Consider the following 11,629-nt stretch of genomic DNA (forward strand, 5'->3'; position numbering starts at 1 on the left):
CTGAAAGTGCAAGAGTCAGAGGAATCTTAGTGGACAAGAAAAGCTGAGCAGGGATAAAACACTGGTCTGCATTTGGTAAAGCACACAGATGTGTGATTATGTCTGAGTATAAGAGATGGAAGAAGTAGCTGCATAGGTAAAGTGAGTGAGATTTGGAGACCTTGGAAACCTAAGCAAGGGAACTGCAGAGCATTCAGACCAGTCCCGATTCATGGGAGTGGCAAGCCAACTAATACATGAGGCCGATGTGCCTCTGTCCCTGTTCAAACCATTGAACAAAGTCTTTGAAGTGGCCAGACTTTTCCCAGGTGTCTCCAAATATGTCCCCAAGTGAGAAACACATCATCAGTGTCTCTTGAAAATGATTCCCCTAGCAAGAGCTAACATCCTTGAAGATAACCTAATTATCTTTACTCTGATTTATTTTATTTAATTATAATTTTTTATTGTTGTTCAAGTGCAATTGTCTCCATTTTCCCCCAGCTATCCCACCCACCCCAGCCATCCCTACCTCCTACCCTCAATCCTACCCTTCTTCGGCTTTATCTGTGTTATCTGTGTGTCCTTAATACATGTTCCTTGATGACCCTTCCCTGTTCCCCCCCATTAACTCCTCCCATATGCCCTCTGGTTACTGACAGTTTGTTCTTAATTTCAGTGTCTCTGGTTATATTTTGCATGATTGTTTGTTTTGTTGATTAGGTGACTCCACTTATAGGTGAGATCATAGGGTATTTGTCTTTTACTCTCTGGCTTATTTCACTTAGCATAATGCTCTCCAGATCCATCCATGTCATCACAAATGGTAGGAGCTCCTTTTTTCTTTCTGTTGTGTAGTGTTCCATCATGTAAATGTGCCATAGTTTTTTGATCCATTCATTTACTGATAGGTATTTAGGCTGCTTCCAGCACTTGGCTGTTGTAAATTGTGCTGCTATGAACATAGGGGTGCATAGGTTCTTTTGAATTGGTGTTTCAGGATTCTTAGGATATAATCACAGCAATGAGATTATAGAGTCAAAGGCAGTTTCATTTTTAAACTTTTGAGGAAATTCCATATCATTTTCCACAGCACCTGCACAGTCTGCATTCCTACCAACAGTGCACTAGGGTTCCTTTTTCTCCACAACCTTGCCAGCACTTGCTGTGTGTTGATTTGTTTATAATGGCCATTCTCATTGGTGTGAAGTAGTGTCTTATAGTGGTTTTAATTTGCATCTCTCTGATGGCTAGTGATGCTGAGCATCTTTTCATATGTCTCTGGGCCCTTTGTATGTCCTCCTTGGAGGACTGTCTGTTCAAGTCCTTTTACCATTTTTTAATTGGGCTGTTTGTTTTCTTGGACTGGAGTTGTGTGAATTCTTTATATTTGGAGATCAAACCCTTGTCCGAGGGTATCATTGGCAAATATGTTTTCCCATACAGTTGGTTCTCTTTTCATTTTAATGCTGTTTTCTTTAGCCATGGAGAATCTTTTTAGTTTGATGAGATCTCATTTGTTTATTCTTTCCTTTATGTCCCTTGCTCTAGGGGATGTATTGGTGAAAATATTGCCACGTGGAATATTTTAGTTTTTCCTGCCTATGTTTTCCTCTAGGACTTTTATGATGTCATGACTTATATTTAAGTTTTTTAAGAAATGCACATGGAACATTTTCAAAGATAGACTATATAATAGGACACAAAACAAGCCTCAACAAATTCAAGAAAATTGAAATCATATCAAGCATATTCTCAAACCACAAGGGCTTGAAACCAGAAACCATCCTCAAGGAAAAAACTCAAAAACACTCAAATTCATGGAGATTGAATGGCATGCTATTAAACAATGAATGGGTCAAGAATGAGATCAAGGAAGAAATCAAAAAGTTTCTGGAAACAAATGAAAATCAATTCACAACAATCCAAAACTTACGGGACACAGTAAAGGCGATCCTGAGAGGGAAGTTCATAGTGATACAGGTCTACCTAAAAAATATAGAAACATTTCAAATAAACAACCTAACCCTACATCCACAAGAACTGGAGGAACAACAACAAAGACAGCCCGGAGCAAGTAGAAGGAAGGAAATAACCAAGGTCAGAGCAGAATTAAATGACATACAGACTAAAAGCACAATTCTAAGGATCAATGAATCCAGGAGCTGGTTCTTTGAAAAGGTAAACAAAATGACAAGCCTTTAGGCTGACCCATCAAGAAAAAAAGAGAGAGGACCCAAATAAGAAAGGAAAGAGGAGAGATTACAACGGATACTACAGACAGAAAGGATAGTAAGAAATTGCTACAACAGCATACTCAATGGGCCAAAACTAAAAGGTTTCCAAGTAACATCAGGAACAAGACAAGGATGTCCACTTTCACCACTTCTATTCAACATAGTATTGGAAGACCAAACCACAGTGATCAGACAGGAAAAAGAATTAAAAAGCATCCAAATTGGAAAGGAGGAAACAAAACTGTCATTGTTTGCAGATGACATGATAGTGTACATGGAAAATCCTGTAGACTCCACCAAAAAACTACTATACTTAATAATTGGATTTGGCAAAACAGCAGGATACAAAGTCAGTACTCAGAAATTGAGGGCATTTTTGTATACCAACAATGAAATATCAGAAACAGAAATCAGGGAAAAAATTTCATTCACTATAGCAACAAGAAAAATAAAGTTCCTAGGAATAAACCTAACCAAGGAAGTAAAAGACCTGTACTCAGAAAACTATACAACACTGAAGAAAGAAATTAAGGAAGACATGAAAAAATGGAAGCATATGTTGTGTTCATGGATTGGAAGAATTAACATCATCAAAATGTCCATACTACCCAAAGCAATTTATAGATTGAACACATTCCTTTTAAAGTACAAATGACATATTTCACACATATAGAGCAAATGTCAAAAGTTTATATGTAACCATAAATGACCCCAAATAGCTGCTGCAGTTTTGAGAAGAGCAAAGTAGGTGGGATCACCATGCCTGATGTCAAACTATATTACAAGGTCACAGTAATCAAAACAGTCTGGTACTGGCATAAGAACAGACACATAAATCAAGGGAAGAGAATTAAGAGGCCAGAAATAAACTCAAGTCTCTATGTCAATTAGTATTTGACAAAGGGGGCAGAAGAATAAAATGGAGTACAAATAGCCTCTTAACCAGATGGTGTTGGGAGAGCTGGACAGCTACATGCCAAAAAAAAGAAAAGGAAAAAAGAAAGAAACTTGACTATCAGCTTACACCATATGCAAAAATAAACTCAAGATAGATAAAAGATTTAAATATGACACAACACCATAACAGTCCTAGAGGAGAACATAGGGAGGAAAGTTTCAGATACTCCATGCAGCATTATTTTCACCAGTATGTCCCCTAAAGCAAGGGACATAAAGGGAAGAATAAAAAAATAGGACTTCATCAAAATAAAAAGTATCTACATGGCTAAAGAAATGCCAGTAAAATGAATAGGGAATCAATCATATGGGAAAATACAAGGTATCAATAAAATCTAGTGACTGAATATGCACAAACTTGATGTATAAGAAATGAATGTTAAAAAGCTATGTAGGAAAGAAAATATCACAAATTATAGAGAAGATCACAGTGGATTTCGTCTCACTAGCCTCTAGTATTTACCACTGTTTTTCCTTTCTGGATCTGCCTCTGGTCATATCAAATGCTGACCCTGTCTGATCTTATGCAGCCTACTCCAAGGCTGCAAGGGAACTACTGTCTGTGGCTGTCTTCTTCAGTTGTTAATTTTGTCACTTTGCACTCAGCAGTCAGTCTTAAGCACCATGGGGGTGGGGCAGAATCATTGCTGGGGTTGGGGCTATTGTTTCTCCTTAGGCTGCTCCTGCTCAAAGGGGAGTGGTCTGCCTGAGCAGGAGGTGGCTGCTGCTGTATGGGGAATGACTCAGCACTGAGATCCCAATGGCTACTCTCTAAGCTCTCTCCCCAAAGCTTCCATCCCCAGTCTCTCCTCAGGCATCTCCAGCCCACTCTGCCCCCACCTTTGCTGGAACCCCAGGTAAGTGGCTGCAAATGAAAATTTGTGGGTTGGCCCTTAAAACAGCTCTTTGTGTCTCTAGCTGTCTGTCTCTGGCAGAGAGCAACCCTCCTGCTTTTCGCTGTCAGGTGTTATATGTGTACCTTTTGGGCTTTGGTGCTCTAGGCTGGGGATCCCAGCTTAGGGTTTAGACCCCACATTTATCAGGGGGATCCAGTCAGTTGCTTAATTGTCCCTCCGGCACAGCCACCTGTAGGCACCCAACCAGCCCTCTTGTGTCTCTGCTGCACTCCTTACCAGTCAGCTGGTGCTAAAGATGGTTCTTTTGTCTGTCTGAGGTTATAAAGCTTCTCTCTCACTATTGTTCAGTTGTTTGTTTTGGGTGATTTCTCCACACTTGAGTTGTAATTCCAGATTTGTCCTGGGAGTACATTACTGTGGCTTCCATTTACTCCTCTGCCATCTTGCCTCCTCTCTACTCATTTTTTTGTTCACCTAGAAATCTGTTGATGAGTGATTTGACCACCAAAGCATTTCCATAATAACCCAACTTAGGCCAGGTGCCAATTCCTGGACTAGTTTCTCTAGCCAGAGTGATGGAGTTTTTCTAATTAGCCAAGCAAAACATGTAGCTCCCCTTTTGCCACAAGTGAGGTCAGTAACAGCCACAGCAAAGCCACCTGATCTGGAATGTGAGAACAATGCCCCCAGTGAAAACTGAGACGTCATTGCCCAGAGAAGTGAGAATCTTGGAAAAACAAAAAAATGGGTGTGCACTACATACAATATCCTGAATTACCCCAAGCAAACCACAATGGGTTCTGAGTACAGTTCAGAGTATCACGGTCCCCTATGAGGACTTTCCCACAAATGAAGGTTGTGTGGAAGAACAGAGCTTGTTTAGACTAGAAGCCAGTGAAAAAACTCCAGGGCCTGTGAGCAACTATCAAATATCTCATAATGAAAGATAATTAGGTGGTATGTATTTACCTTATATCTAAAGAGTCAAATCATGGATATGGTAGACACTCAACAGATATCTGCTATAAAAAATGGAGAAATCAAAGAGGGAAAGGCAACTTTTATAGATTTTTTATAAAAACTTAAGAACATTTGAATAGAAATGTGTGTGTTCTCTTCAAGAGTAACTAGTGTGGAATGGCTAGATCACATGTAGGTGTATGAATTAGTTTGCTATGGCTTCTATATAAATTACTACAAATGCAGTGACTTGGGACAGTCCAAAGTTACTAGTATTTTATAGTTAATAGAGGTCAGGAGTCTGAGATGTATTTTACTGGGTTAAATCAAAGTGTCAGAGTCCTACATTGTTTCTGGAGACCCTGGAAATAATCCATTCTCTTGCCTTTTACAGCTGTTGGAACTCATCTACATTTCTTGACTTGTGGCCCCTTCCTCTTCTCCAAAGCCAGCAATCAGCTTTGTTAAGTCTCTTTCTCTATGACACTTCTCCCTCCCTCTTGTGAGGACCTACACTGGGCCACCCAGATAATCCAGGATAATTTTTCCATCTCAAAATCCGTAATTTAATCATGTCTATATAGTTTCTTTCCATATGTAAGGTGACATATTCACAGCTTCCAAGGATTAGCACATGAACATCTTTTGTGTGCCTTTATGCTGCCTATCACAATGTGTGTTTAACTTTTTAAGAATCTACCAACTGTTTCTGAAAGTGGTTGCACCATTTTACATCATCTTCACCAATACTTGGTATGGTCAGTCATTTCAGTTTTAGCATTTCTAATATGTAAGCAATGGTATCTTATTTCTGGCTTTAATTTACACTTCTCTCTAAGTAAAAAAAAATGCTGCATATCTTTTCATGTGCTTATTTGCCATGTGTGTATCTTCTTGGTGATGTGCCTGTTTAAACCTATTTCCCATTTGTAATTGGGTTATTAAATTTTAAGTGTGTTTTCTATACTCTAGACACAAGCATTGTGTTGGATATTTGCTTTACAATATTTTCTCCCAGTCTGTGGCTTATCTTTTCATTCTTTTAACAAACTTACAATAGCTAAAAGCTAGAAACAGCACAAATGCTCAACACATGAATAGATGAAGTATGGTATATCCATCCTGTAAAAGACTACTCTGTAATAAAAAGGAATAAACTATCGATACTCCCAACAAGATGGATTAATCTTAAACCAGTCATGAGTGGAAAAAAGCCAGATAACAAACAGTACATGCTGTATGATTTCATTTATATAAAACTCAAGAAAATACAAACTCACCTAAAATGACAGAAAGCAAATTAGTGGTCTCATGGGATAGGTGTTGGTGATGTGAGAAGGGGAAGTGCAGAAGAAAAAGTACAGAGAAGAACGAAGAAACATTTGTGGTGAGAGAAAATGTTCACTGTTTTGACTGTGACAATAGGTTCATGGTTACATAATAGTCAAAGCTTATCAAAACAAACACTTGAACTATGTGCAGTCCATTATATGCCAATTGCACTTCAATAAGCCTATTATTTTAAAAGGAGATTTAAAATATTTACTAACTAAATGCAACACATGGATCTTATTTAAATCTAGATTTAAACAAATCAACTCTAAGAGAAACTGAGTCACAGAAATTTGGACACTGGATTGAATTGATACTAAGAAATTAGTGTTAAGTTTTTGGGCGGTTATCACCACAGCTTGATAAAATTTGTTAGTCCTCATCTCTCAGATGTGTACTGATATCATTAGCTGATTGAGTGAGTGAACCCATGCATGTAGGGAATATAGTCAATAATATTGTAATGACTCTGTATGGTGTCAGATTTATGCTAGACTTACCAGTCTAGTATCTTACCTCTTTGTAAGTTATATGAACATCTAATCCTTATATTGTGCACCTGAAACTAATATAACATTGTATTTCAACTATAATTGAAATATTTTAAAACTAGTCCATGCATGGTGGGAGTGGAATATAGAAGGTAAATATGAAATAAGACTGGACACACTTTGATAATTGCATAACTGGGTGATGAGCAAATACCTATTTGTTACACTTTTTTCTCTACCTTTAGGTATATTCCAAAACTTCCATCATGTACAGTTAAAATATTTCAATTTTCTAAAAACATATATGTTATAACTTTTTAAATTAATTTTTAGAGAGAAAGGAAGGGAGGAAGAAAGAGATGGAGAGAAACATTGATGTAGATTGGTTGCACCCAGGCTGGGGACTGAACCTGCAACCTAAGCATGTGCCCTGACTGGGAATTGACCCAGCAACCTTTTACTAAATGCCCAACCAATTGAGCTACACTGGTCAAAGAAAAATTTGTTGAATGAATGTTGAACACAGGAAGGCATATTTTGACTCGATCTGAGACTATCTTTTTTTAAAACAATACCTTTCTGAAAATAGAATGAACTTCCTTAGAATACAATGAGTTGGCTGGAGTAAACAAGTGGCATTCAGAGACTAGAGGATCCTTTATGAGGGATGACACAGAGCAGAGCTTGATAATCTATGACCCGTGGGCCAACCCAGCCTTTCATCCACAAGGAAAAAATGGTGAAAGCCATTTTTAAAAATTTTAAGTAATGTTTTGTGACATGTAAAAATCATATGAAATTTAATTTTAGGATCTATAAGTAAAGTTTCACTGGAACATAATCACATCCACTCATTCATGTATTGCCTCTGGCTACTTTCATGTCCTAATAATAGGGTTAAGTAATTACCTCAGGGACTGTGTGACCCACGGAGTCTAAACTATTTACCGTCTGGCCCTTCATAGAAAAAGTCTGCTTATTCTTGACAGGGGAGATAACCTTGAACCCTGAAAGTGTTTTTCTTAACAGACAGCACTCCAAAAGAAGTGTGAGTAGAAAAAGTAGGACACAAACACATTCAGCTTTAGGTTCTGTCCTCCCGCCAAAGAAACCCCAAGGATCAGGGGAAGATATATGTTCCATTCAGAGCAATAAACATGTTGTCCTTTCTAGAAATACAGTGAGTTTGGAAGTTACAGGGGTCAGGGTTGGTCTCTAGTCTCAGGGCCCAGCATTTTCTTCTTATGGACATCAATAGAGTCAACACAAAGGTAAAGAGCAGAGTGTAACTCTCTGCCCTTATCAATGTCTGGAACACTCTTGTATTTGTTCATTTGTTTATTCACAGGCCCAGGACTCTGTCTGCCTTGTTAAATGTCATATTCCATGCCTCAAGCAGTGCCCACCATCAGTGTTTAAGGTGTGAAAGTCATAACATTAAATATCATTTTCTTCTTTCACAATGCAAATGCTATATATTCCTCTTAAGGCTTCTTCACATATATATAAATCAAGCACCTGGAAGTAGTACAATATGAGTATTGAGGGAATTTTTCCCACCATGATTTCTGTGCAAATCAGAATTAAGTTCAGCTCCCACTCCAGAAGGCAGCCACCATTCAGAGTTCTGTCGAGTCATATACACACACCTTTCTTCTCCATGATGAGAAATGATGTGCCATGACTGGCTTGTGATCCTGTGCAGGTGACTCACCCTCTTTGTTCTTCATATGTGTAAAAATGGGGGAGCATCATGGGGTTGTTGAGATAAGTCTGAGATGACAGGACACACTGCCTGATACCAAAACAATCTCAGTTTCTCTCTGTTCTCAGTGACATAACCCTTTTCCACAATCTGCATAAAGCTTTATGGTAGTATTAGCCACAATAACCAAAATGTGGAAACAACCCAGTTGTCCATCAACAGATTAAGTAGATAAACAAAATGTGGTATATACAGCCAATGGAATATTAATCAGTCATAAAAATAAATGAAATACTGGTACATGCTACATAATAGATAAACCTTAAAAGTGTGCTAAGTGAAAGAAGCCAGACACAAAAGACCACATGTTATATAATTTCATTTATATGAAATATCTAGAATAGGCTAATTCATAGAGGCAGAATAGAAGTTAGAGGTTCCCAGGGGCTGAGAAGAGGAGGGAATGTAAAGTGATTGCTTGGTGGGTACAGAGTTTCTATTTGGGGTAGTTAAAATGTACAGAAATTGACAGTGGTGGTGGTTGCACAATATTGTGAATGTCCTAATGTCGCTGAATTGTACAATTAAAAGTGTCTGAAATGTAAATTTTATGTTATATACATTTTACCACCCATAAAAGGCTTTGGAAAACGAATAGCCCCAGAAATATAAGACATTGATTTGAGAATCTGGAACCAGAATTCCTGGACTTGAATCCCAGTTCTACAGTGTGAGTGACATTGCATAGCCCTTAGTCATCCTATTCAATTTCCCCATCTGAAAATGGGGATTAGAACATAATTTTATTTCCCACATGCTGTCAGTGGTCAAAGAGATCATTAATGTAGCACTTAGAAGATGCCTGCATATAGTAAGTGCTCAATAAATGTTGGTTAGCAGCTTTAAGGCTATTGCTGATAAGTGATTTTAATCATATACACTCTTAGCACGGGGTTTCTCAGCCTCCTCGCTGTCTGTATTAGGATCAGACAACTCTCTGTTGTGGGGACCGACTGTCTGGGCATTGTAGGATGTTTAGCAGTATCCTTGGCCTCTCATCACTAGATGCCAAAAGCACCCCCCCCCCCAAAAAAAAAGTTAGGGCAATCAAAAATGTCTCAATATTGCCAAATCTTTCTTGGAGAGAAAAATTTTCCCTGGTGAAAAACCAGTTTTACCATCACCAAATTGCAAAGTTGGAAGGGGTCTTAAATACTGCCTATTCTGATTGACTTTCAGATTCTTTAACAATATCCCATGACCAATTACACATGTAAGTTTGTGTGGATTCATATTTACCATACATATATATATCAAAAAGTTTCCCAATACAACATACACCTTTAGGGTGCACAATGTAATACCCTCTATTTTCATCCTGTTGTTTTATATTTCTTTTGTTAAAAAAACAAAAACAAAACAAAACAAAACCTGGTCATGACTCTTTAAATTGATTTCATGATCCTCTTATAGGTCACAGCCTACAGGTTTAAAAAATACTAATCTAGTTTACTTTATTTTACCAAGGGCCAAAGAAATGTCCAGACATTCCAGACCCACCTTGTCACTCATCCTGCCTTCCAATGAGTGTTTCAGGCTGACCATTACTAGCTCTCCAGCTTCCAAAATTGGTCCAGATCCCATGCAGTGCAGGGAAAATCAGCACCCCAACATTTTCCTAGTTTTAGATACACAGGTATATGCATAATAAATATGAATATACACACATTTACATGGAAGTCATGAAGAGTAAGTAATATCCAAGACCCCTTGCAACTTTGTGATTTGGTAATGCTAAGACAGTTTTTAACCAGATAGGTATGAATTTGGAATAATGGAAGGGAAAAGTTTAATTGCAAGAGATACTTTCACAGTCAAATTGATTTCACATTCAAAGTATTCTTCTCGCTACCCCTCCTTCCATCCCTCCCCTTCATCCCCTTCCCCTCTCTTTTTTAAAGCAAGCAGCAGGTTGGTACTATATTGGCCTCTCAGAGACCAGTATTAGCCCTACCCTTGGAGACCTACCTTTGCCAGCAGGTCTCAGCAATTTAACATCCTGGCACAACTCCTAGAGGACAGCCAGATTTTGTCCTAGGCCAGGGTGGAAGTTGTCCCAAGGAGCACTTTTAGATGCAATTAATCTATTTTTTTGTAATCTATTAAATCACGGGGGCAGCTAAAAGGACCTTTCCAAAGAACAGAAGTATTTCTTCATGTAAAATAAAAAAGGCTGAACCATAGAATCCTCTCACAAAGTACTCCCTGCATAGTATTTTTTCTCCAAAAAGTTACACACCTAAAGTTACTGGTGAATAATAACTGCTGACATTTACTGAGTGCTCGCTATAGGCAAGGCTCTGTGTTAAGTCCTTTATGTGATCATGTCATCATGCTGACCACTTTAGGAGACAGGTGGCATTATTACCATCTCTATTTTGTAGATGGAGTTACTGACACTCAAGGAGATTAAGAGACCTTGCCTTAAATATCATGGCTCTCCTGTGGCAATGCTGAGAGTTAAACCTGTAGTGTTGCCAGATGTAGCATATAAAAATACAGATGCCTCTTGCAGGGAATACAGTTATATTAAAAAATTATTTGTTTATATGAAATTCAAATTTCCTGAGACCCTGTATTTTATCTGGCAACCCTAAACACAAGTATATTGAACCAGAGCTCGTACTCTAGCCCCTTTACCAAGGTTCTCAAAGTGTGGTCCCAGGACAAACATCATCAGTATCACATGGGAAATGGCTAGTAATGCAAGTTCTTGGGCTCCACACAGACCTGCTGTGTCAGCACCTGTGGGTAGGGCCCAGAAATCTGGGTTTTAACAAGCTTCCCAAGCAATTCCAATGGACACTCAATTTTGAGCACCACTGTAGAAGGCTGTACTACCCACCACAATAGCCTAAGGCAGGTAGAGACCAGTCAGGCTTTTAAAATCAGCCCCCCGAACCTGAATCTCAAGGTTTTCTCATGACTTCATATCTTTTTTTTCTTTTTTCTTCTTTATTTAGTCAAGTCCTATGTTCATCAACCCTCAATTTTCAGTGCAAACTTAAACAATATACCTCCTGAATCACAAACCAGGAGTTTATCTGGTTC

This window comes from Phyllostomus hastatus, unplaced genomic scaffold (genome assembly GCF_019186645.2).
Source record: "Phyllostomus hastatus isolate PE091 unplaced genomic scaffold, TTU_PhHast_1.1 phas_scaffold_385, whole genome shotgun sequence".
NCBI classification, from domain to species: Eukaryota; Metazoa; Chordata; class Mammalia; order Chiroptera; family Phyllostomidae; genus Phyllostomus; species Phyllostomus hastatus.